This window comes from Canis lupus, chromosome 12, assembly GCF_003254725.2.
Source record: "Canis lupus dingo isolate Sandy chromosome 12, ASM325472v2, whole genome shotgun sequence".
Lineage (NCBI taxonomy): Eukaryota > Metazoa > Chordata > Mammalia > Carnivora > Canidae > Canis > Canis lupus.
Window position 1 is genome coordinate 59,477,891 of NC_064254.1, and position 23,362 is coordinate 59,501,252.

Genomic DNA, 23,362 nt, shown 5'->3' on the forward strand with positions numbered 1-23,362 from the left:
GTTATTCTCTCTATTTCACAGATCAAAACACTGAGACCTGGAGAAGGTAAATAACTTGGCCAAGTTCTCAGTTACTAGGTGCCCACCTGGGATTTAAACCCGCTTCACACTTTTAAATACTATATAAAACACTGCTTCTATAAACTAGATAAACATAATTTATTATTGGGTATTTCTATTTGCATGTAAATAATACCCTAAGACCTTTTCATCTTGTGTAATTGAAACTTCATACTCCTTGAACAGCAACTTTCTAGTTTCTTAAAAGTGTTTTTTTGTTGTTCGTGCATACTTAGTTTGACTTATCTATGATTAGCAGATGTTGGGTACAGTTTCACAGGGTAAGCAAAGCCGGCAGCCTCTAAATGGCTAAAAATATGCTTGTTTGGGTTATATTTAAAGCCACTGCATGTGTAAGAACTTAAGTTTGGCGGGCTTTGGCATAAAAATCCTAGCTTGCTGTGAAGAAGTAAACAACATAAAAGCCAATATACAGGGGCCATCACTGGGCATTTATATAACACTGTGTTATCCAGGTATGTAGCTGTGGGGAGAGGAAACAGGCAGTGCCTCCACTGATGAAATAGCAATTGCCCTTCAATGATCACGGTGCTGCCAGGGGACCAAGGAGAAAGGCCACCTCTCAGAAGTCCTGAACAGTCCTTTTAATAGCTGCAGGTCTGCTCTCTTGTGAACTTCTGAGGTGAGGTCTACACCCATATTTACACAGCACCAGGTATGCATTGTGCACATTGCTGAGCTATATCCCTAACTAGAACTATTCTTGGCACATACTAGGTACTCAATGCATCTTTTTTGAATAAATAAATCATCTCTAATATTCAAAACAATATTAGGAGGTAGATATTGTTGTATTTGTGTTACAGATTAGGGGCCTGCTTTCCCATATAGTCATTTTGGATGGCATTTGAGATGCGATAGCTATATTTTAACAGTATGCTGTCAAAAGTTAGCATATAGCATATAGAACAGAAAAAGTAGAAGATTTCTACTAAGAAAAATTGTGTGCTGAGGCACATTTGTCCCATTAAAAATACAATTTGAAAAGGTTTTAGGGTATTATTCATATGCAAATAGAAATAGCTAATAATAAACCATTTTTATCTAGTTTATAGAAGCAGTTTATAATATTTAAAGGTGTGGACTGGGTTTAAATCCTAGGTTGGCTATTTGGGCATCTCCCTTCTGCAGAAAGGTGAGCAACCGATATAGAAGCACGTGATCGGAAGGTGATATTGTTTAAGTTGATGGGAAGAAGAAGAAGGAGGAGGAGAAGGAGGAGAAGGAAAAGAAGGAGGAGAAGAAGAGGAAGAGGAAGAAGATTGAGCCCTCCATACACAATCAGCTCAGAAAAACTGATTATTAATATGCTCCAAAGATAGATTTGGATCTCAATCCTCACTTCTACCCATTATTCAAGCAGTTAACACTGTGTTGTGGAGAAGTCATGAATTTTGGAGTCAGATCTGAATTTGAATCCTGATTTGTCACACAGTAGACAAATAATCTCTTCCATCTTCAGTATCACAAGCTAGAAAATAGAACCTATAAGACACATCTCATAGTGTAGTTTTGAGAATAAAGTAAAATTAAAATTAAAATTAAATTAAATTAAATCTCTAGAACATTTAACAGAAGATTTGGCTCATATTTATGATAAATTAGGCAATCTAGAAGAAATGGACACATTTCTGGAAAACCACAAACTACCAAAACTGGAACAGGAAGAAATAGAAAATCTGAACAGGCCAATAACCAGGGAGGAAATTGAGGGCCAGATGGCTTCCCAGGGGAATTCTATCAAACGTTTAAAGAAGAAACCATACCTATTCTACTAAAGCTGTTCGGAAAGATAGAAAGAAATGGAGTACTTCCAAACTTGTTCTATGAGTCCAGCATCACCTTAATTCCAAAACCAAACAAAGACCCCACCAAAAAGGAGAATTATAGATAATATCCCTGATGAACACAGATGCAAAAATTCTCAACAAGATACTAGCCAATAGGATCCAACAGTACATTAAGAAGATTATTCACCATGACCAAGTGGGATTTATCCCCAGGACGCAAGGCTGGTTCAACATTTGTAAAGCAATCAGTGTGATAGATCATATCAACAAGAGAAAAAACAAGAACCATATGATCCTCTCAATAGATGCAGAGAAAGCATTTGACAAAATACAGCATCGATTCCTGATCAAAATTCTTCAGAGTGTAGGGATAGAGGGAACATTCCTCAGCATCTTAAAAGCCATCTACAAAAAGGCCACAGCAAATATCATTCTCAATGGGGAAACACTGGGAGCCTTTCCCCTCAGATCAGGAACACAACAGGGATGTCCACTCTCACCACTGCTATTCAACATAGTACTGGAAGTCCTAGCCTCAGCAAACAGGCAACAAAAAGAAATAAAAGGCATTCAAATTGGCAAAGAAGAAGTCAAACTCTCCCTCTTCGCAGATGACATGATACAGTACATAGAAAAACCAAAAGACTCCACCCCAAGATTGCTAGAATTCATACAGCAGTTCAGCAGTGTGGCAGGATACAAAATCAATGCCCAGAAATCAGTGGCATTTCTATACGCTGAGACTGAAGAAAGAGAAATTAAGGAGTCAATCCCATTTACAATTGCACCCAAAAGCATAAGATACCTAGGAATAAACCTAACCAAAGAGGTAAAGGATCTATACCCTACAAACTACAGAACACTTCTGAAAGCAATTGAGGAAGACATGAAGAGATGGAAAAATATTCCATGCTCATGGATTGGAAGAATTAATATTGTGAAAATGTCAATGTTACCCAGGGCAATTTACACACTTAAAGCAATCCCTATCAAAATACCATGGACTTTCTTCAGAGAGTTGGAACAAATCATCTTAAGATTTGTGGGGAATCAGAAAAGACTCCGAATAGCCAGGGGAATATTTAAAAAGAAAACCATAGCTGGGGGCATCACAATGCCAGATTTCAGGTTGTACTACAAAGCTGTGGTCATCAAGACAGTGTGGTACTGGCACAAAAACAGACACATAGATCAATGGAACAGAATAGCGAATCCAGAAGTGGACCCTCAACTCTATGGTCAACTAATATTTGACAAAGCAGGAAAGACTCTCCACTGAAAAAAAGGCAGTCTCTTCAATAAATGGTGCTGGGAAAATTGGACATCCACATGCAGAAGAATGAAACTAGATCATTCTCTTACACCAGACACAAAGATAAACTCAAAATGGATGAAAGATCTAAATGTGAAACAAGATTCCATCACAATCCTAGAGGAGAACACAGGAAACACCCTTTCTGAACTTAGCCACAGTTACTTCTTGTAAAATACATCCATGAAGGCAAGAGAAACTAAAGCAAACATGAACTATTGGGACTTCATCAAGATAAAAAGCTTCTGCACAGCAAAAGAAACAGTCAAGAAAACTAAAAGACAACCTACAGAATGGGAGAAGATATTTGCAAATGACGTATCAGATAAAGGGCTAGTATCCAAGATCTATAAAGAACTTATTAAACTCAACAGCAAAGAAACAAACAATCCAATCATGAAACAGGCAAAAGACATGAACAAAAATTTCACAGAGGAAGACATAGACATGGCCAACAAGTACATGAGAAAATGCTCCGCATCATTGGCCATCAGGGAAATACAAATCAAAACCACAATGAGATCCCACCTCACACCAGTGAGAATGGGGAAAATTAACAGACAGAAAAACAACAAATGTTGGAGAGGATGTGGAGAAAGGGGAACCCTCTTACACTGTTGGTGGGAATGTGAACAGGTGCAGCCACTCTGGAAAACTGTGGAGGTTCCTCAAAGAGTTAAAAGTTGATCTGCCCTACGACCCAGCAATTGCACTGTTGGGGATTTACCCCCAACATATAGATGCAGTGAAATGCCGGAACACCTGCACCCTGATGTTTCTAGCAGCAATGTCCACAATAGCCAAACTGTGAAAAGAGCAGCGGTGCCCATCGAAAAATGAATGGATAAAGAAGATGTGGTTTATGTATACAATGGAATGTTACTCAGCCATTAGAAATGACAAATACCCACCATTTGGTTCGACGTGGATGGAACTGGAGGGTATTATGCTGAGTGAAATAAGTCAATCGGAAAAGGACAAACATTATATGGTCTCATTCATTTGGGGAATATAAAAATTAGTGAAAGGGAATAAAGGGAAAGGAGAGAAAATGAGTGAAAATATCAGTGAGGGTGACAAAACATGAGAGACACCTAACTCTGAGAAACAAACAAGGGGTAGTGGAAAGGGAGGTGGGCGAGGGGTTGGTGTGAAGGGGGCATTTGGTGGGATGAGCACTGGGTGTCATGCTATATGCTGGCAGATTGAACTCCAATAAAAATTAAAAAAAAAAGATTTGGCTCATATTTAAATGCTCAACAAATATTAGTTTCTATCCCTACTTCTTGAGCCTACATTTTCTACATCAAGGCTTTCCTGTTGCTCATTTTACAATGATATTGCTAACATTAAAATGTTCAGAGTGGAAGTAATCGAATACAGTGATTTGTTTCTTCTTAGCCTCCTTCCCTTTTCCCAGGCCTAGGAATGGTCCTAGAAATGCATTTAGTTTTACAATTTCCTCAAAGGCTATAATGTCCAGCAATAGATGAGTTGGGATGCTGGGCTATTCTTCTCACTGAAAAGTACAACACAAGTTATAAAACAAACAAAATTGGTATGGAAGGAGAGAGGTCCATGCATATGTGGGGGTCTAGGAAGTTCCAGTCTTTCTTCATGTGACATACTAAGTTGAATTGGAGGTGAGTGAGGATCTGGGCACAAGATGAGGTGCTTCCTCCCAGTGAAAATATGCTCCCCATGAGAAGGTAGGATGAGGTAGAGCTTATGGCACTAGATGAATATTTGCTATATATCCCTCTGTTAGAAAGTATTTGCAATATGAGTCATATTAATATTTATTTATTCATCTGGAGAAATGTTTTGCTTTCTGTTTTTATATTTCTGGATGCTACATTTATTTTTTCTCTTTGAAAATTCTAATGACCATCTGCAGTACTGGGAAGTAGAGAAGTTATTATGACAGCTATGTTTCAGATTTGGTTAAGATTACTGGTAAATTGCATGCATTAGCTTTTAAAAATGTGGGGCAGATTCTAAACACCTATATACTAGCTTTTAAAACAAAATGTGTCCCTCTTAAATGCTGGAAAGTTCTCAAAAAAGAAAAGAACATAAAATCTGTTCAGCATGTTTCTTTGAGAATATTTTTCAGCACGTAAAATCTTAACTTCACTTAATTGACTTTGTTTGAAACAGAACCATGTTATTTTCTCCAGTTAGTTGGCTTCCTTCATCCTTAACCACTCTAGAGCCACTAACACTAATGACCAACACACATTCTTGTGGAAAGTTTTTCTTCCCTAACTTGGGTTTCCTATCCTAGAATGACTGTTTTTCTATTCTTTAATTATTTTTTTATGTTTTCTTTGTTCCTTTTTTTTTCTCCTGCAAAAATATACCTTTCTGTCCTTTTTTCTCTTTTTTTCTATATTCTTTGTTCTTTAGTGAGCTCACATATTCCCATGACTTCAATACTTATTCCTAATTATGTGATTTTCAAATATTGCTCTCAAATAACAACCATGCCTACAAGTTCTGTTTCACATTCCCAACCCTTTGATCGATAACACCCCAGAAGTTCCAATGGTATCACAATGACATCATTCCCATTTTTTAATACTGGCTTTAAGAAATAAAACTAAAAATCTTAGTTCCACATTTGATTCTTTCTACTCCCACTCAGTTTTTGGTAATTCAGTTATCAAATTCTATCAAAACTTTTAATCTCCTCTTTCCTTTCATTAAAACTATCATACCATATTTCATCAATTCTAACATACATATTTGTTCAAATATTAACATCTCTGAAACTAGAATATGTCCTACAATCAGTGATATATTAGGGTTGTGTCATAGTTTAATTAGCAGCGCTTTCTGTTCTTTCATTTTAGTAAATAGACTAATGATGCATCTTACAACTGATGGTGTCTTACATTTGATGTTCTGCTTTATGTAAACTCCTAATTGCCACACTCTTTGATTTTGGTAATTGTTTTTCAAGCTCCTGTTATTCCTTTCATCATTACTAGAATATTTTTCTTATAGTACAATTCTGATCCATCACTGCCTTGGTCAAGAATGTTTGTTTATCCTCATTAGTAATTATATACATCCAAATTATGTGTCTTGACATTCAAGGCCCTCCTATAGTTTTCTCTCACAACTCTCCTAAAAATTTCCCACTCCAGGGACATCTGAGTGGCTCAATCAGTTAAGTGTCTGACTCTTGATCTCAACTCTGGTGATGATCTTAGGGTTGTGGGATTGAGCCCCATGTTGGTCTCTGCGCTCAGCATGGAGTCTCCTTGAGGTTCTCTCTCGTCCTCTCCCTCTACTCTTCCCCCCCACTCTTCCTCCTGCTTTCCCCGCCCCTCTCAATAAATAAATAAATAAATAAATAAATAAATAAATAAATAATCTTTAAAAAATTCTCACTCCATGTACAAACTGCAATCTCTGTCAAATACACCCTGTAGTTTCTTACCTCTCTGTTTCTTTGCTGAGAGCAGTGTTCTATTTCAAATGCTACATTCTTCATTCCATTTGTTGATAACCTATCTGTGAATAAAGGAATTTTAAATTTCACTAACTCCATGAAGACTTCCTGATATGCCCAGCCTCTATAGATTCTCTATCATTCATGGAAGGTAATATTATTATTCCCATCTAATATGAGAGAAAGTTGAGAAATTAGAGAGTTGTCGCTCAAGGGCCAGGGTAAGTGATAAAGTCAGGATTTGAACCCAGATCTGCTTACTTGAAATAATGAATTTCTTAGTTTACATGAAGTGTAAGGAAAGAGCTGTGGGAAACATCTAGGAAGAGAAGTTGAAGCCTCTGCTTTTTTGTTGTAGAAGTAGAAACCCAGAAATAACTTAATGTAAACTTTGTATCTACTTATAGTGACATAATCTAAGATATTCTATTTTTCACCAGGTGATTTATTATTTATGATGAGAAGAACTTAGAACCTCCAGATTTGATATATTTTACAAATCTGAACATAGCACTATAATTATCCACATAGTATAGAAAACTACATTCAACAATGTTACCAACCATAGGCTTTGCTAATCAAAACATAAAATAAAAATTAAAGGACATACTTAAAGGATAAAATAAAAATAGTAAAAATATGAAATTAGATATGGATATGAATACATACAAACATATAGAAAGGATAAAAATGTACAACGTACAACTCCATTTTTCCATAGAGCCCATTCACCTATCGATGGATGTTTAGGTTATTCCAACATCTTGGCTATTATGAATAAAGCTGTTTGAGTATTCTTCAACAAGATTTTGTATGGGCATATATTTTCATTTCTCTTGGGTTACTATCTGGGGATGGAATTTTTTTATTTTGTTATGTTTAACTTTATGAGAAACTGCTCAAATCTTTTCTAAAGTAGTTATATTATTTTACATTTTTAGTAGCATCATATGAGTTCCAGTTAATCCACATCTTCTCCCAAAGTTAGGAGTGTCAGTCTTTTTAATTTTAGCGGTCTTGATGGAAATGTATTGGATTTCATTGTAGCTTTAATTTGCATTTCCCTGTTGATTAATGATGTTAAGTATCTTAATTGGCCATTCCCTTATCTTCTATTAGGTTGTTTTCCTATTAAGTTGCATTAAAAAAAAAATCTTTACTTCCTTTACCCACAGCCCTTCTGACACCAGATGCGTGGATTTTTTCCACACTGACAAATTCTCTGACCATGGAGTATCCTAACAATTCAGTCCAGTTCTGACACTAACCAGAGTTTGTGCAGTCCCATTGATTAAAGGCTCAATCCCACAAGACTGCCTCCCACTTCAGATACCAGTTGGTAGTAGTGTGTCCCAAAGTTACCCCACCTTTTGTCTGACTTGGCTGTAAATTGGATGTTCTCATGACTGCCTCCTTAGGTTTGATAATTTGCTAGGGTGGCTCATAGGACCCAGGAAAATAGCTTACTTACTATTACTGACTTATTACAAAGGCTGTTTTCAAAGATACAAATGAACAGCCAAATGAAGAGATACATAGGTGAAGTCTGGGAGGGTCCTCAATGCAGGAGCTTCTGTCTCTGCAGAGTTGGGGTGTTCCACCCTCCTGGAACATGGACATGTTCACCAACTTGGAAGCTCTTTGAACTCTGTACTTTTGGAATATTTATGAAGGCTTCATCACATAGGCATGGTCAATTATTAATTATCTCTTCCCTCCAGGGAATGGGGTGTAGAGCTGGAAGTCCAAGTTTCTTGTCATGGCTTGGTCTTTAGTGACCAGCCCCTATCCAGGAGTCTACCAAGAGTCAGTCACCTCATTAGAACAAAAGGTGTTCCTATAATATAGGAAATTCTAAAGGATTTAGGAGCTCTGTCTCAGGAACTGGGTCAAAAACCAATTAGCAGGGGCTTGGGGCAGATACCAAAATATATATTTCCTATTATTCGACAAGTTGTAAGAGATATTGATATATACTATGGATAGATATCTTTATATATATTTGTGTGTGTGTATGTGTGTGTAAGTCGGCCAATCTTCACTATAGTGTACATCTGAAAGTAATATTTTGCTATATGTTAACTGGAATTTAAATAAAAACTTTAAAAAAAATAAATTGGCCAATCTGTAGCTAGTCTTAAACAGTGTCTTTTGATAAGCCAAAGTTTTTAATATTGAGGAAGTCTAATTATTGATTTTTCTTTTGTGATGTTAAGAAATATTTGCCTATTCCAAGGTCACAGATATTTTCTCATTCTTTCTTTTAGAATTTTTAAAAGCTTAGTTTTTATGTTTATAGCTATTTTAATTTTCATATGTATTGTGACATAAAGGCTGAGATTCCTATCCTTTTATATAGTTATCTGGTTTTCCATTGCTGTTTGTTGAATAGTATCCATTCCCCATTAAATTGCCTTGGCCCCCTTTATTCAAAATCATTTGATATTATATTAATGAATGCATATCTGTATTCTGTTACCTTATTCTATATATTTATTCTTATGCCAATACCACATTGTCTTAATTATTCTATTTTTATAGTTAAATCCTCAACTTTAAACTTGTTATATAACCTATTAACAACTCCTTGTTTATAGACCTGCCACCTCCAGTCCATTCCCTTCCTGATTACCAAAGTTAACTTTGAACAGGATACTCCAGTGTTTGGCTTTTAGAAGTCCTTTCTTTTCAGTGACAATTTTAGAATCAGGTTGCCAAGTTCTACAATGATGCTTCTGAGGTTTTGATTGATTTTGTGTTGAATATATAGGCCAATTTGGGCAGAAATTACATCTTAACAATATTATTTATGTCTTGATCCATGAATATGATCAGACCTTTCTATCAGTTTAGATCATTAGTTTCTCTCAGCAATATTTTACAGTTTATAGTGTACAGATCTAGCATGTATTTTATCAAATTTACCCCTAATTATCTCATGTTAGAATCCTATTAAAGTGGTAATAATTACAATTTCAAGTTCTAATTTTTCGTTGTCAAAGTTCAAATGCAATTGATTTTTTTTTATAGTCTCCTTATGTCCTGTGGACTTGCTAATTTGCTTACAAATGATAGGTTGTTTTTTTTTTTTTTTTTTTTTGTAGATTCCTTAGGATTTTTAATGTATATGATCATGATAATGTCTTAAAGTAAGGAGAGTTTTTTACTTCCTATGCTCTCTCCCTGCCTTTCGTTCCTTTCATTTTTTCTTGTTTGCCTTATTGCACTGGCTATAACTTCCTTTACATTGTGGAACAGAATGGCTGTGTGCAAACATTCTCTTTTGCCCTCCCAATTTTAGGGAAAAATATTTAATCTTTAATCATTGAAGATGAGGTTAGCTGTAGGTATTTTGTGCATACCATTTATTAGATCGAAGAAGCTCATTTCTATTACTAATTTATAAGTGAATGTCAAATTTTGTTAAATACTTTCACATCTATTGAGATAATCATGTGGTTTTCCTCCTTTGTCTGTTAATATGTTGAACTACATTTGACTGATTTTCAAATTTTGAACCAACCATTGATTCCTGAGAAAAAAACTGTGGATGGTCATGGTGTGAAACCCTTTTTAGAGACTGTTGCATTTGACTTGATAATATTTTACTGACGATTTTTGTGTCTCTATTCATAAGAGATTCTTGTAATGTCTGTGTCTTATTTTGGTATCAAGACAATGTTAATTTTATAAATGAAGTTCAAAAGTGTCCATACTTCTACTTCCTGAAGGAGTTTATGTAGTTTTTACATTATTTCTTCCTGTAATGATTGATGGAATTCACTATTGAAGCTATTCAGGCCAGGGATTTTCTTTATTATATCTATAAATTGAAATGCTTTAATACTTTCAGGGCATCTCAGATTTTCTACTTTTCTCTTGAATCACTTTAGATAATTTTTTGTCTTTCAAGTAGTTTGTCTACTTGATCTGAGTGGTCAAATTTATTGTTATAAATATACTCCTGATATTTGTTCATAATTTTTTATTACTTCTAGGACCTATAGTGATAATTCCTTTTTTATACTTGAGTTAGGTAACTTTGCACTCTCTGTCTCTCTGTAGATGTTTCTCTGTATGTCTTCATCTCCCTGGAGTTGATCAGTTTTATCTTTTTCTTTAAACAGCTTTTTGTTTTATGATTTCCCTTTTACTTGTTTTTATTTCACTTAATACAAGATTCAAAATATACAAAACACAACATGGTATAGACAGAATTGTATTGGTAGGAGACTTCATTTTTCAGAAAATTATAAATTTAAGGACGAATAATAAGGACAGATATAGAACTAAATAATAATGTTATATTTAATTGGGTATAAAGAGATAAATATCAAACACTTTAAAGAAAATAGCATATACCTTCTTTTAAGGTGCTAAACTATATTAGAAAAATGGTATATTATGCAAATCAAAAACTAAACAAAATGTTTAAAGTAGAAAGAATGAAGGCAATATTTTCTGCTCAGAGGTAAATAAAACTAGGAAATAAAAACCCTGCCACCTGATAATTAAAAATTCATTAAAAAAATAAAAACAACTTAGGACTGAAGGAACTCCCAACCAACAATTCAGAATACTTAGAAAAGAATAATTATGTCTCTTCCTAGCAGAACCAATTGTATCCAGCTAAAATAGTACTCAAAGAAAGTATATACACTTAAGAACCTGTAGAGGTAAACCAGTCAACCTGTAAAAATAAACACCCAACTCAATTATAAAAACAAGAAAAGACTGGTTAAATGAAAGCAGAAGAAAGGAATTGACAAAAAAGACTAAAAACTGGATAACAAAAAAATTCCATAACTAAACAAACTCAAGAGCTGTTTTAGTAAAAACAACAATATCAATAACATCAAAAGAAGACAATGAAAATATCCCCTGGCTGGCAGCTCAGAGGCTGCAGAATGCGTGGAGTTTCTGCAAAAGACTGGAACCAGCAGGAGCTCCTCAGGGCTCTGGCAACCTTCCTCAAAAAGTCTGGAAAGCTGGAAATCCCTGAATCGGTGGACACTGTCAGGCTGGCCAAGCACAAAGAGCTTGCTCCCCAGGATGAGAACTGGTTCTACACAAGAGCTGCTTCCACAGCAGGGCACCTGTACCTCTGGGACGGGGGTGGTGCCCAGGGTCGCCTCTAGGACCAGGATCTGCAGGGAACATCAGAGAAATCGGGTCCTGCCCAGCCACATCCCCAGTGACTCCAGGAGCTTGGCCCACACAGTCCTCCAAGTCCTTAGAGAGGCTGAAAATGGTGGAAAAGGACCAAGATGGGGGCTGCAAACTGTCCTCAGGGACAGGCAGATCTGGACAGAATCACTGGATAGGTGGCAGTTGCCAACGAGAAGCATTACAACAAAAATGCTGAGTTAATAAATTGCTTCATTTGTAATCCTGAAAAAGAAAAAGACGATAAGAGATATTATTTTATCTGATCCAATCAATACATGAGAATAGTTTAGTTGGTCCAGTCAAGAAATGAGAATAAAGAAATAACCAGATCTTTGGAGGAAATTAGAGTCGTAGGAGGCCATAATGAACATGAGACTCTGTCTGAAAATATAAATGGAGGAAACTATGAATATAATTTTTAAGTATAATTAAAAAAATGAATTTAGAAAGGTAGAAATTCTAAACAAGCCAATTACCATAGGAGAAAGAGAGAAAGTTATTGAAGAACATTATGACTAAGTATATCAGGACAAGATATATTACATGGGAAATCTATTGGGTCATTAAGTAAAAATACTTTTAAATGCTGCAAACCCTTTCTTAGCCTGGAAGAAAGAGTTGTGGTTGGAGGTTCAATTACAAAGTAAGTTTTCTCTTGACTCCTACTGTCCTCTGAAATTATATTGTTTAGTGAGCATGTTGTTTTTCTTTTCTTTAAAATTCCTGGTCACACTGAAATAATAAAACACTGCATTAGTTTAGCAATTAGAATGTCCACTTTCAAGAAGAATCAATATTCTGATTTTCTTCTATTTCCCTCTCCTTCAGAAAGGACTTACTGCTGATAGAAACAGGTAGGCAATGATGAGGAAGTCAACGTCTTTCTATTGCAACTAGTTTCAGGCCACTAAATTTTTGCAAGTTCTTCCGAGTGTTCTGTCTTACAAAACACTTTGGTAGTTCCTACTTCATACCTTAGGGTCTTGATCAAAATATCTATTGTTAACACTGCGACATAAAAATGATTCAATAAAATTCACTAAATGAATAATTTCAGTGAGAGAAATCATAAGAGTTGTGAAGACATTAAAAACACCTTTGATAAAATTCAATATCTATTTAAATATTTTTAACAAAGTAGGATTGAATGGATAATTTCCTAACTTGATAAAATATATTTATCTCAACCCTCAAACCAGCACAATAATTAATGGGTCTTTTAGTGTGGTGATGTCCATTATCACCACTATTACTTAACATATTACTTAACATATAACATCAGTCTCAACAATTAGAAGAGAGAAAGATGTAAAAGTGAAAAGCAAAAGATAACATGATTATTTTTCTCAACAAATGGTATAATATGATACCCGGACAATCCAAAGAATCAAATCTAAGAAAATCAATAATGTTTCTGGGGGTCATTCTATAGAAAAATAATAACCAAAATCAGTGATCTTTTTATGTAGTTACATAAAAACCAGTTGAAAATATAATTGAGAAAAAGATGAAATAACAGGAAAAGTACAATATTTAGAAATAATCTTGCAAGAAATATGAAAGATATGCACAAAGAAAGCTCTAATGTGCTAATCTGATACCCAAAAATATAACCAAAAAAAGAAAAAGCATTTTCTATTATTGAATGAGAAGACATAATATCATAAAAACATAATTTTCTCTAAATCTGAAAATTTAATTTGCTCTCAATAAAAATACTAATAAGTATTTTTTAGAACTAAATAATCTGATTCTAAGTTTTTTTTGTGGAAAAAGAGAGAAGTAATAAATTGCTTATGTTACAGATACTGGAACAGTATAAGTACTATAGAATTTAAAACAGCAACTTCTTTGATAGGCAAATAGATTAATGTAACTAAATACTTAGAGAATCCAGAAAAAGATACAATTTATTAATAAAGGATTTTGGCATCTGATGAAAATCATATTATATTCTAATAGTGAATGGGTGAATTATTCAACGAATCAAGATGAACAGCTAAATGGGTACTAAAACAAATTCAAAGATTTAAATGAAAAAGTGAAAGTATAAATATACTAGAAGAAATCATGAAAGATTTTTAAAAATTGTTCTTGGAGAGAAATAGTTTTTCTAGAGATAATATAAGGCACTTAAGCTATGAAAGAAAAGATGTATAACTTTACATAAAAATAAAAGAAATATGAGAAGATAAAATTGGGAAAAATTAAAACAATTGACAAAGGATGGGTATGTGGATTACATATAGCTTTCCCAAAAATAAGTTTCAGAAAAATACCAATAATCCAACAAATGTGAGATGAGACCATAAAGAAATAGTATATAGAAAGGAAAATACAAATTACTCTTAAATATATAAAAAGAGTCTAAACTTCACAGGCAATGAAAGACAAGAAAATTGAAACTATACTAAGAAAATGTTCATATATAAGATTGTCAGAGATGGGACACCTGGGTGGCTCAATGGTTAAGTGTCTGCCTTTGGCTCAGGCTGTGATCCTGGGGTCCTGGGATTGAGTCCTAAATCAAGCTCCCCACAGGGAGCCTGCCTATGTCTCTGCCTCTCTCTCTGTGTCTCTCATGAATAAATGAATAAAATCATTTCTTTTTTTAAAGAAAGATTATAATATATTGAAAAATTGATCCACTGTTGGTAAAGGTGCAGGGAAATAAGCACTCATAGTTATTGATGAAATGTAAATCGGTATAATTCTGTGGAGGGCAATTTGTAATATCTATCAAAATGAAAAAAATACACATATGTTCTCACCACCAATATTGCTTTTAGAAATTTATCCTAAAGGGCTACTCACACAAGTGCAAAATAATCTATGCATAAGGATATTTACAACTGCAAAAAGGGTGGAAATAAGCTAATTTTCCAACAATAAGGCATTACTTAATTTGATTATGGTATATTCATGTGTCATTTAAAAAAGATGAGGAAGTTTTATATGTGTTATTATATATGTGTTATATATAAAACACATATATGTTTTATATGTGTTATTATAAAATGATCTCTAGAAGTTACTATTATATTATGTAACCGAGTAATATTATGACAAAATAGAAATCTATTGAAAGTGCAAAAAATGCCATGTTATTCATGGTGAATGAGAGACTACTTTTCTCTGTATGACCTTTTGCACACTTTGAATTTTGTAGCTTTTGAATTTTGCAACATGTGATTAACTTTCATCTATTCAAAAGTATTTAGCTTAAATATATTAAAAATAAAGAACACTCATGATGATGTTGATGATAGCTACTATATATTGAATTCCTCAAATAGAGGCTTTTATATATTATCATACATATGTATTTAAAAGATTTATTTATTTATTTGAAAGAGCAAGAGAGCTCTCACACCCACCAGCAGAGGGGATGGGCAGAGGGAGAGAGAGAGAGAGGCTAGCTCCGCTGAGCATGGAGCGGAACGCAGAGTCAAGGCAACCAATCTCACTCTCACAACCCTGAGATCATGACCTCAAGCAAAATCAAGAGTCAGACACTCAACCCACTAAGCTACTCAGATGCCCCATATTATCTTTTACATATTATCATTGCTCACAATGACTATTTAAGACCATATAATCCCCATTTTAAAGATAAGGAAACTGAGGCTCAGAGAGGCTAATTAATGTGCTCAATATTACAGATTAATAGCCCACTTACCATCTGGAAATCAGGTCTAACTTCAAACCCAGAGATATCCAAGGTTTGGCCAAGTTCAACTGAGCATCACATTTAACTAAGTTTAAATAGATGTTAACCATTTCTCTACCTCATTAAGCCACATAGCACAACTTTTTCTTTTTAAGTACCAAGTTTGATATAAATTAGCTAACTTTATTACTATAGTTTGTGATTTTATGTACATAAAATCTTGTTCTTTTGAAAGATCCAATTAAGATTACATAAAGGTTTACAACAGGCCTGTTGTGTAAACGGTTCAACATTCCAACAACAAACTAGATAAACATTTTGCCAATCACTAATTAAAAAGCTGGCTCTAAGTACAATAACCTGGAGTCAGTTTGCATTCACATTTCTATTAAAGGCTAATGAATACACAGCTAAACTAATTTAGTCAAATTGTTCCTTCATTGTGTTCAAAGTTAAAACTAACAATTCAGCTTTAGCCCTGAGTCTTTTAAATTATTTTTTCCTCCCCTATTGAGTAAAAGTCTAATTAAAAGCTTTTAGTCTTTCACATTGTGCAGGCTGCTAAGTGATATTGTTTAGTCTGCAGGGATTCAATTATTACTTGGCTTTAAAATATACATTTCTACAAGGATTTTTTTAACCTACTTTGCCTGGAAGGTTTTGTGTTCTAAAATTTAATTTGATAACAAGATTACTAAATTGCAAGACAAAGAAAAATTATCTTTGGTGTGAGATTTTATGTGTATTTGCATTTGGTGTGCAATTTTAACTCAGCCCTAAGACTTAATGACTTACTCTTGTTTCCAGTCAGGTGGCATGGAGATGTAAAAAGTATCCAAAATATTATTTAGTAAGGGTGAGTTTAACTCTGCATGTTCATAAATAGGACTGCTTGTATAATTTGCAGGGCCTGATGCAAAATGGCAATGTGGGGTCTCTTGTACAAAAGCTAAGAATTTCAATATGGCCACAGCAGAGCTGTAAACCAAGCACCTGGCCCACCTGACCATGAGTCGTATGCAGCTGCCCAGGCTGCGTGCTTGTGAACCCAGCCCTGTTCACAAGGATCAAGTAGAGCAATCTCACATTATGTCATTATTATTTTTAAAATTAAAATGACTCTCCAGTTCCCATTCTGCTAGACTGACAGACAAGTTCCCATTTTTACAACTTCCCGAGGCCTCACAAACACTGCAGGCTCCTCCTGGACTTTAGTCTGCTCTGGTTGCCACCAAAATGCTCCAAGGTTGAGGCCACTATTTCACTTCTGTTGCTGAAGATACTAGAATGCTGGTCTGGAACTTAATGCCTCACATTCAACTTTTCTAGCTACACTAAATTTCTAATCCAAAGCAATACGTTTTGAAAGTAAACAGGGACAATACTGACCTAACCGGCCTGAAATGGGCCTGCCCAGGCGAACTGGGATGCACAGTCATCATCATGCAGCCACTTAGTCCTCTAGTCTCCAGCCTCTGGGTGCCACGAAGGACTGGGATGGAATGCTTCTCCTTAGCAGAACCTGCACACTTCCAGCCTCTCCATGCGCTTGGGGAAACTCTCCTCTCTGCAACCTGATGTGTAAAACCCTGGTGTATAGAAGACAATCAATTCAAGTTAGTTTGAACTGCTTATTACTTTTTCCCCTTTCTTCTTCTAATGAAGTGGTCAAAGATAGTCTCTCATTTTGGTTCTTCTAGTTATTTAATTTCCCAGACAGAGAATTGGCTATAGGTAGCCAGAATATTTAAATACTATGAAACAATAGTAAACAACAAAAACCAAAAGTGCTAGTATTATTGTATGAAATTTTTTGTTATTTTTTTCACATAATGAAATATGAACTTAAAAACAAACTAAAAAATGTGAAAATATTTTTGAAGGACATGTTTCTTAAAGAAACATTTCCATTTCCCCGTTTTCTAAAAAAAACTATGTACATTGTCTACAATAAATTTGTTCTTTTGTTATGCAGGGTTATCATATTTTTGAATAGAGCCGTTAAAAACATATGCTCTGAAGCTAATGGCCTGGATTGGAATCTTTGCTTAGCTGTGAGACCTTGGATAAATCACTTAAATTCTCTGTGTCTCAGGGTCCTCATCTATAAAACGGGGATACTAACAGTTTCCACATCATAGTGCTATGGTGAGCATTGCATGCTAATATATATTTAAAGTAATGTAAACAGTATTAGTCAATATGTGTGAATAACTAATTAAAATATTATACTTGGTAAAATAACTCCGGTGCCTCCAATAAATGATCCCATTTTGAGTTCCTAGGACTACTTTAAAATAAAAACCATATGTCAGTGCTTCAAAGACCAGATACCTCTTGTACTATCCTACATGTGTCCATCTCCTTTCCCCACACCTCTTCTGGCATTTTCTAATCAGGTGTTCCCAATTTTTTTAGAGTTGTGCTAACATAAGAAGAGGTCAAAGTAAAACAGAGGCGTTATCCTAATAGTAAAGTGGGTACATTTTATTACCTGGCTGTTCTTGACCTTAATTTGAGTTGATTGAAATGTTTTGTTTTTTTGCTTCACTTCAATGCTTGATCATGCTCTCAGTAATTGAGAGCGTTAATAATGGGCCACTAGTTGAGTAGGCATCACAATATCTCACAAGTTTATTGTGAAGATGATGTTTGCAAGCTAATATTATTGGATGTAGGACTCTAAGGAATATTAAACTTACATGTAATATTTAACACAATCATGAAAATTCTAATGGAATTTTTCACAGAAATAGAAAAAAATTCCTAATTTTTGTATGGAATCATAAGACTGAATATCCAAAGCCATCTTGAGGAAGAGGAACAAACCTAGAGGCATCACAATTCTTGACTTTAAACCACAATACAAAGTTGTAATAATCAAAACAGTATGGTATTGGCATAAAAAAAGATACATAGATCAGTGGAACAATATAGAAATCCCAAATTTAAACCCTTTCATATATCCTCAATTGATTTCTGACAAAAGTGCCAACAATTTACAATGGGGAAAGGAAAGTCTCTTTAGTGGATAGTGTTGGGAAGATTGGACAGCCATCTTCTGTGAAGAAGTAAAAGACCAGTCTTTTGGTTATCTTGCACCATACACAAAAATTAACTCAAATAGATGAAAGACTCAAATATAAGACCTGAAACCATAAAAGTCCTAGAAGAAAACATGGAGGGTATGCAATCTAACATGGTCTGGGCAATGATTTTTTTTTTTTTTTTGCATTCAATACAAAAAGCAAAGGCCTTACAAGCACAAATATCCAAGTGGGATTACATCAAACTGAAAAACTTCTGCATAGCAAAGGAAACTATCAACCAAATGAAAAGCAAACTTTGGAATGGCAGAAAATTTTAGCAAGCCACACATCTAATAAGGGTTGATATCTAGATCATATAGGGGACTTGTCCAATTTAATAACAGGAAAATAACCCAATTTTTAAAAGGCCAAGGACCTGAATAGACATTTTTTTTGAAGAAGATATATGGCCAACAGGTACATGACAAGGTGCTCAGCATCACTAATAATCAGGGAAATCCACAATGAGATATTACCTCACATTTGTTAGGATGTCTATTTTTAAAAGTAAGAGATAACAAACGCTGGAGAGAATGTAGAGAAAAGAGAAGCTTTATATAAGTGTGTATGAAAACTGCCACAACAGCCACTGTGGAATACAGTGTTGAGGTTCTTTAAGAAATTAAAAATGAAACTAGTATATGATCTGGCAATCCAACTTCTGGGTATATATCCAAAGGAAATAATACCAGGATCTCAAAGAGATAACTGTTCCTCTGTGTTCATAGTGACATTATTCACAGTATCCAAGGCTTGAAAACAAGTGTCTGTCAGATGAATGGATAAAGAAAATGTGGTATAGATGGAATATTATTTACCCTTTAAAAAGAAAAAATACTGTTAACTATAACATGGATGATCCCAGAGGCCATTATGCTAAGTGAAATAAATCAGGCAGAGAAAGACCAAAAAATCCTGCATTATGGTATCACTTACATGTGGAGTCTTCCAAAAAAAAAGGTGAATTTGTAGAAACAGAGAGTAGAAATGTGGCTGCCAATTTTCAACTGTAAGATGAATAAGTTCTGAGGATCTAATGTGTAACATGGTGACTGCAGGTGATAACACTGTATTGTATAACTAAAATTTGCTAAGACAGTAGAACTTAAAAAAAAAGATCAACATGTGAGGCGATGGATGCGTTAATTAGCTCAAAGGAGGGGATCCTTTCACAATAAATATACATATGAAAATCATCACATTGTACCTCTTAAATATCTCATATTTTTATTTGTTAGTTATACTTCAATAAAGCCAGGAGTGGGGGGAACTGATTTCTCTACCACAATTCCTGAATCCAGTTTTCAGTACTTATGCTTTTTGTTTTGTTTTTTAGTACTTATGCTTCATCTGAGGAGAGGGCTACAATCTCCTATGTAAAAAGGCTGTGACAAGAGTAAGAGATCATCCAGCTTCAGGAAGCTGAGCACTGAAACACTGAGGGTTGAGGCAGATATTCTAACTGGTTTCACTGTGTCTTCTTGCTGGGAAAAAAAGAGTTCTTAAGGCTAGAATAAAAATCTTTAAAAATATGTTCATGGTCTAGACGTGACCCAAGTAATGAATTTTATTATGAATATTTGTTACTTATTTGATCGTCCTATTTTTCATGAGATGGAACGTTTAAAAGATTTTTCCCCCATGTGAACAGATTCTCCTGACCCTACTTGACATCATTCAAATATAAACTAAAGCTGTATCTTAGAAATTGCCAAGTCAGAGAAATCAGGATAATTGGAAATTCTGTGAAATAACTTAATTTGCTTCCCCTTGACCCTCTCCATTTCTCTATTCAGTTTCCTTGACCCAGCCTTTCTTCCTCTTATTCAATCTCTTATTCAATTTTTCTCAAAAATCCAAATGATACAAAGAAATCCAGACATTCTTAATTTATAACATGCATACATTTACCATCTTATTCAGCACAGTTTATATTAGCATAATGGATTCTGTGAAGACCCTGTCACCCCTTCCCACTCAGATGGCTGCGGAAAACTCACCCCCCAGCCTGAGAGAAGCCCTCTCCCCTGGAGTTGGCAGGTCCTCAGAAAACTTCTACAACTTTGCTTTTGACATCACATTAATCACTCACATTTTTCATTTAAAACTCGTAATGATAGTAATTAGATAAAAATGACTTTATTGTAATAGTTTCCCTATCATTGTCAATGGTACCTTTTTTTTTTTATTTTCTAGCTTTATTGAGATATAGCTGACATACTGTATAAGTTTAAGACGTGCATGTTGGTTTGATAAACTTCTATATTGCAAAATGATTGTTACTACCATAGCATCAGCTAACATCTCCAACGTGTCATATAGTTACTTTTTTTTTTTTGCCCATGAGACTCTAAGAGATTTAGTTCTCTTAGCAAATTTCAATATATAGTAAAGAATTATGAGCTATAATCATCATGCTATACAATAGAGCCTCAGGAGGTGTTCATCTTGTAACTGGAAATTTGTACCCTTTGACCAACAACTCTGTGTTCCCCCACCCCTCAACCAACAGTAGTAACCCCCATTCTACTTTCTGTTTCTGTGAATTCAGTATTTTTAGATTCCACATATAAGTGATATCGTACAGTCTTTGTCTTTCTCTGGTTTATCTTCCTTAGCCTAATGCCTTCAAGGTTCATCCATGTTGTCATAAATAGTAGGATTTCCTTCCCTCTCATGGCTGAATCCATTATATATTACATTGCAATATAATATAATAATGTGATATATCACAATTACATCTTCTTTATCCATTCATCTGCTGAGGGACACTTAGGTTGTTCAATATCTTGGCTATTGTGAATAATGCTGAATTGAACATGGAAGTGAAAGTATTTTTTCAAGATCTTGTTTTTATTTCCTCTGGATATACATGCAGAAATGGGATGGAAGAATCATACCGAAGTTCTTTTAAATTTTTTGAGGAACCTCCATTCTGTTTCACATTTTAGAAGAAAGGCTTTTAAACTTTCACCAGTAAGAATGATTCTGTCTGTATCAATTTACATTCCCACCAACAGTGCACAAGGGTTCCCTTTTTGCTACATCCTTGCCAACACTTGTTAGCTCTTGTCTTTTTGATGGTAGCCATTCTAACAGATGCGAGGTGAAATCTCACCATGGTTTTGGTTTGCATTTCCCTGATAATGAGTGATGTTAAGCACCTTTACATGTATCTTTTGGTCATCTAAATAACCATAAGGAAAAATGTCAATTTTCTTTTTTACTCTTTTTTTTTTTAATGTTTTTCTTTTTATTTTTTTATTTTTTTATTTTTATTTTTTTTATTTTTTTTATTTTTTTTATTGGTGTTCAATTTACTAACATACAGAATAACACCCAGTGCCCGTCACCCATTCACTCCCACCCCCCGCCCTCCTCCCCTTCCACCACCCCTAGTTCGTTTCCCAGAGTTAGCAGTCTTTACGTTCTGTCTCCCTTTCTGATATTTCCCACACATTTCTTCCCCCTTCCCTTATATTCCCTTTCACTATTATTTATATTCCCCACATGAATGAGAACATATAATGTTTGTCCTTCTTCGACTGGCTTACTTCACTCAGCATAATACCCTCCAGTTCCATCCACGTGGAAGCAAATGGTGGGTATTTGTCATTTCTAATAGCTGAGGAATATTCCATTGTATACATAAACCACATCTTCTTTATCCATTCATTCTTTCGTTGGACACCGAGGCTCCTTCCACAGCTTGGCTATCGTGGCCATTGCTGCTATAAACATCGGGGTGCAGGTGTCCCGGCGTTTCATTGCATTTGTATCTTTGGGGTAAATCCCCAACAGTGCAATTGCTGGGTCGTAGGGCAGGTATATTTTTAACTGTTTGAGGAACCTCCACACAGTTTTCCAGAGTGGCTGCACCAGTTCACATTCCCACCAACAGTGTAAGAGGGTTCCCTTTTCTCCGCATCCTCTCCAACATTTGTTGTTTCCTGCCTTGTTAATTTTCCCCATTCTCACTGGTGTGAGGTGGTATCTCATTGTGGTTTTGATTTGTATTTCCCTGATGGCAAGTGATGCAAAGCATTTTCTCATGTGTGGAATCAGAAAAGACCCCGAATAGCCAGGGGAATTTTAAAAAAGAAAACCATATCTGGGGGCATCACAATGCCAGATTTCAGGTTGTACTACAAAGCTGTGGTCATCAAGACAGTGTGGTACTGGCACAAAAACAGACACATAGATCAGTGGAACAGAATAGAGAATCCAGAAGTGGACCCTGAACTTTATGGGCAACTAATATTCGATAAAGGAGGAAAGACTATCCATTGGAAGAAAGACAGTCTCTTCAATAAATGGTGCTGGGAAAATTGGACGTCCACATGCAGAAGAATGAAACTAGACCACTCTCTTGCACCATACACAAAGATAAACTCAAAATGGATGAAAGATCTAAATGTGAGACAAGATTCCATCAAAATCCTAGAGAAGAACACAGGCAACACCCTTTTTGAACTCGGCCATAGTAACTTCTTGCAAGATACATCCACGAAGGCAAAAGAAACAAAAGCAAAAATGAACTATTGGGACTTCATCAAGATAAGAAGCTTTTGCACAGCAAAGGATACAGTCAACAAAACTCAAAGACAACCTACAGAATGGGAGAAGATATTTGCAAATGACATATCAGATAAAGGGCTAGTTTCCAAGATCTATAAAGAACTTCTTAAACTCAACACCAAAGAAACAAACAATCCAATCATGAAATGGGCAAAAGACATGAACAGAAATCTCACAGAGGAAGACATAGACATGTCAATGGTACCTTAACTA

General features: G+C 35.0%; 1 protein-coding gene and 1 pseudogene across 1 annotated transcript in view; both read left to right on the forward strand.

Annotated features, from left to right (window-relative positions):
* Window positions 1-23,362, forward strand: part of GRIK2 (glutamate ionotropic receptor kainate type subunit 2) — a 1,069,280-nt gene that overhangs the window by 331,796 nt on the left and 714,122 nt on the right.
* LOC112658323 (40S ribosomal protein S19-like) lies at window positions 11,551-12,075 on the forward strand (annotated as a pseudogene).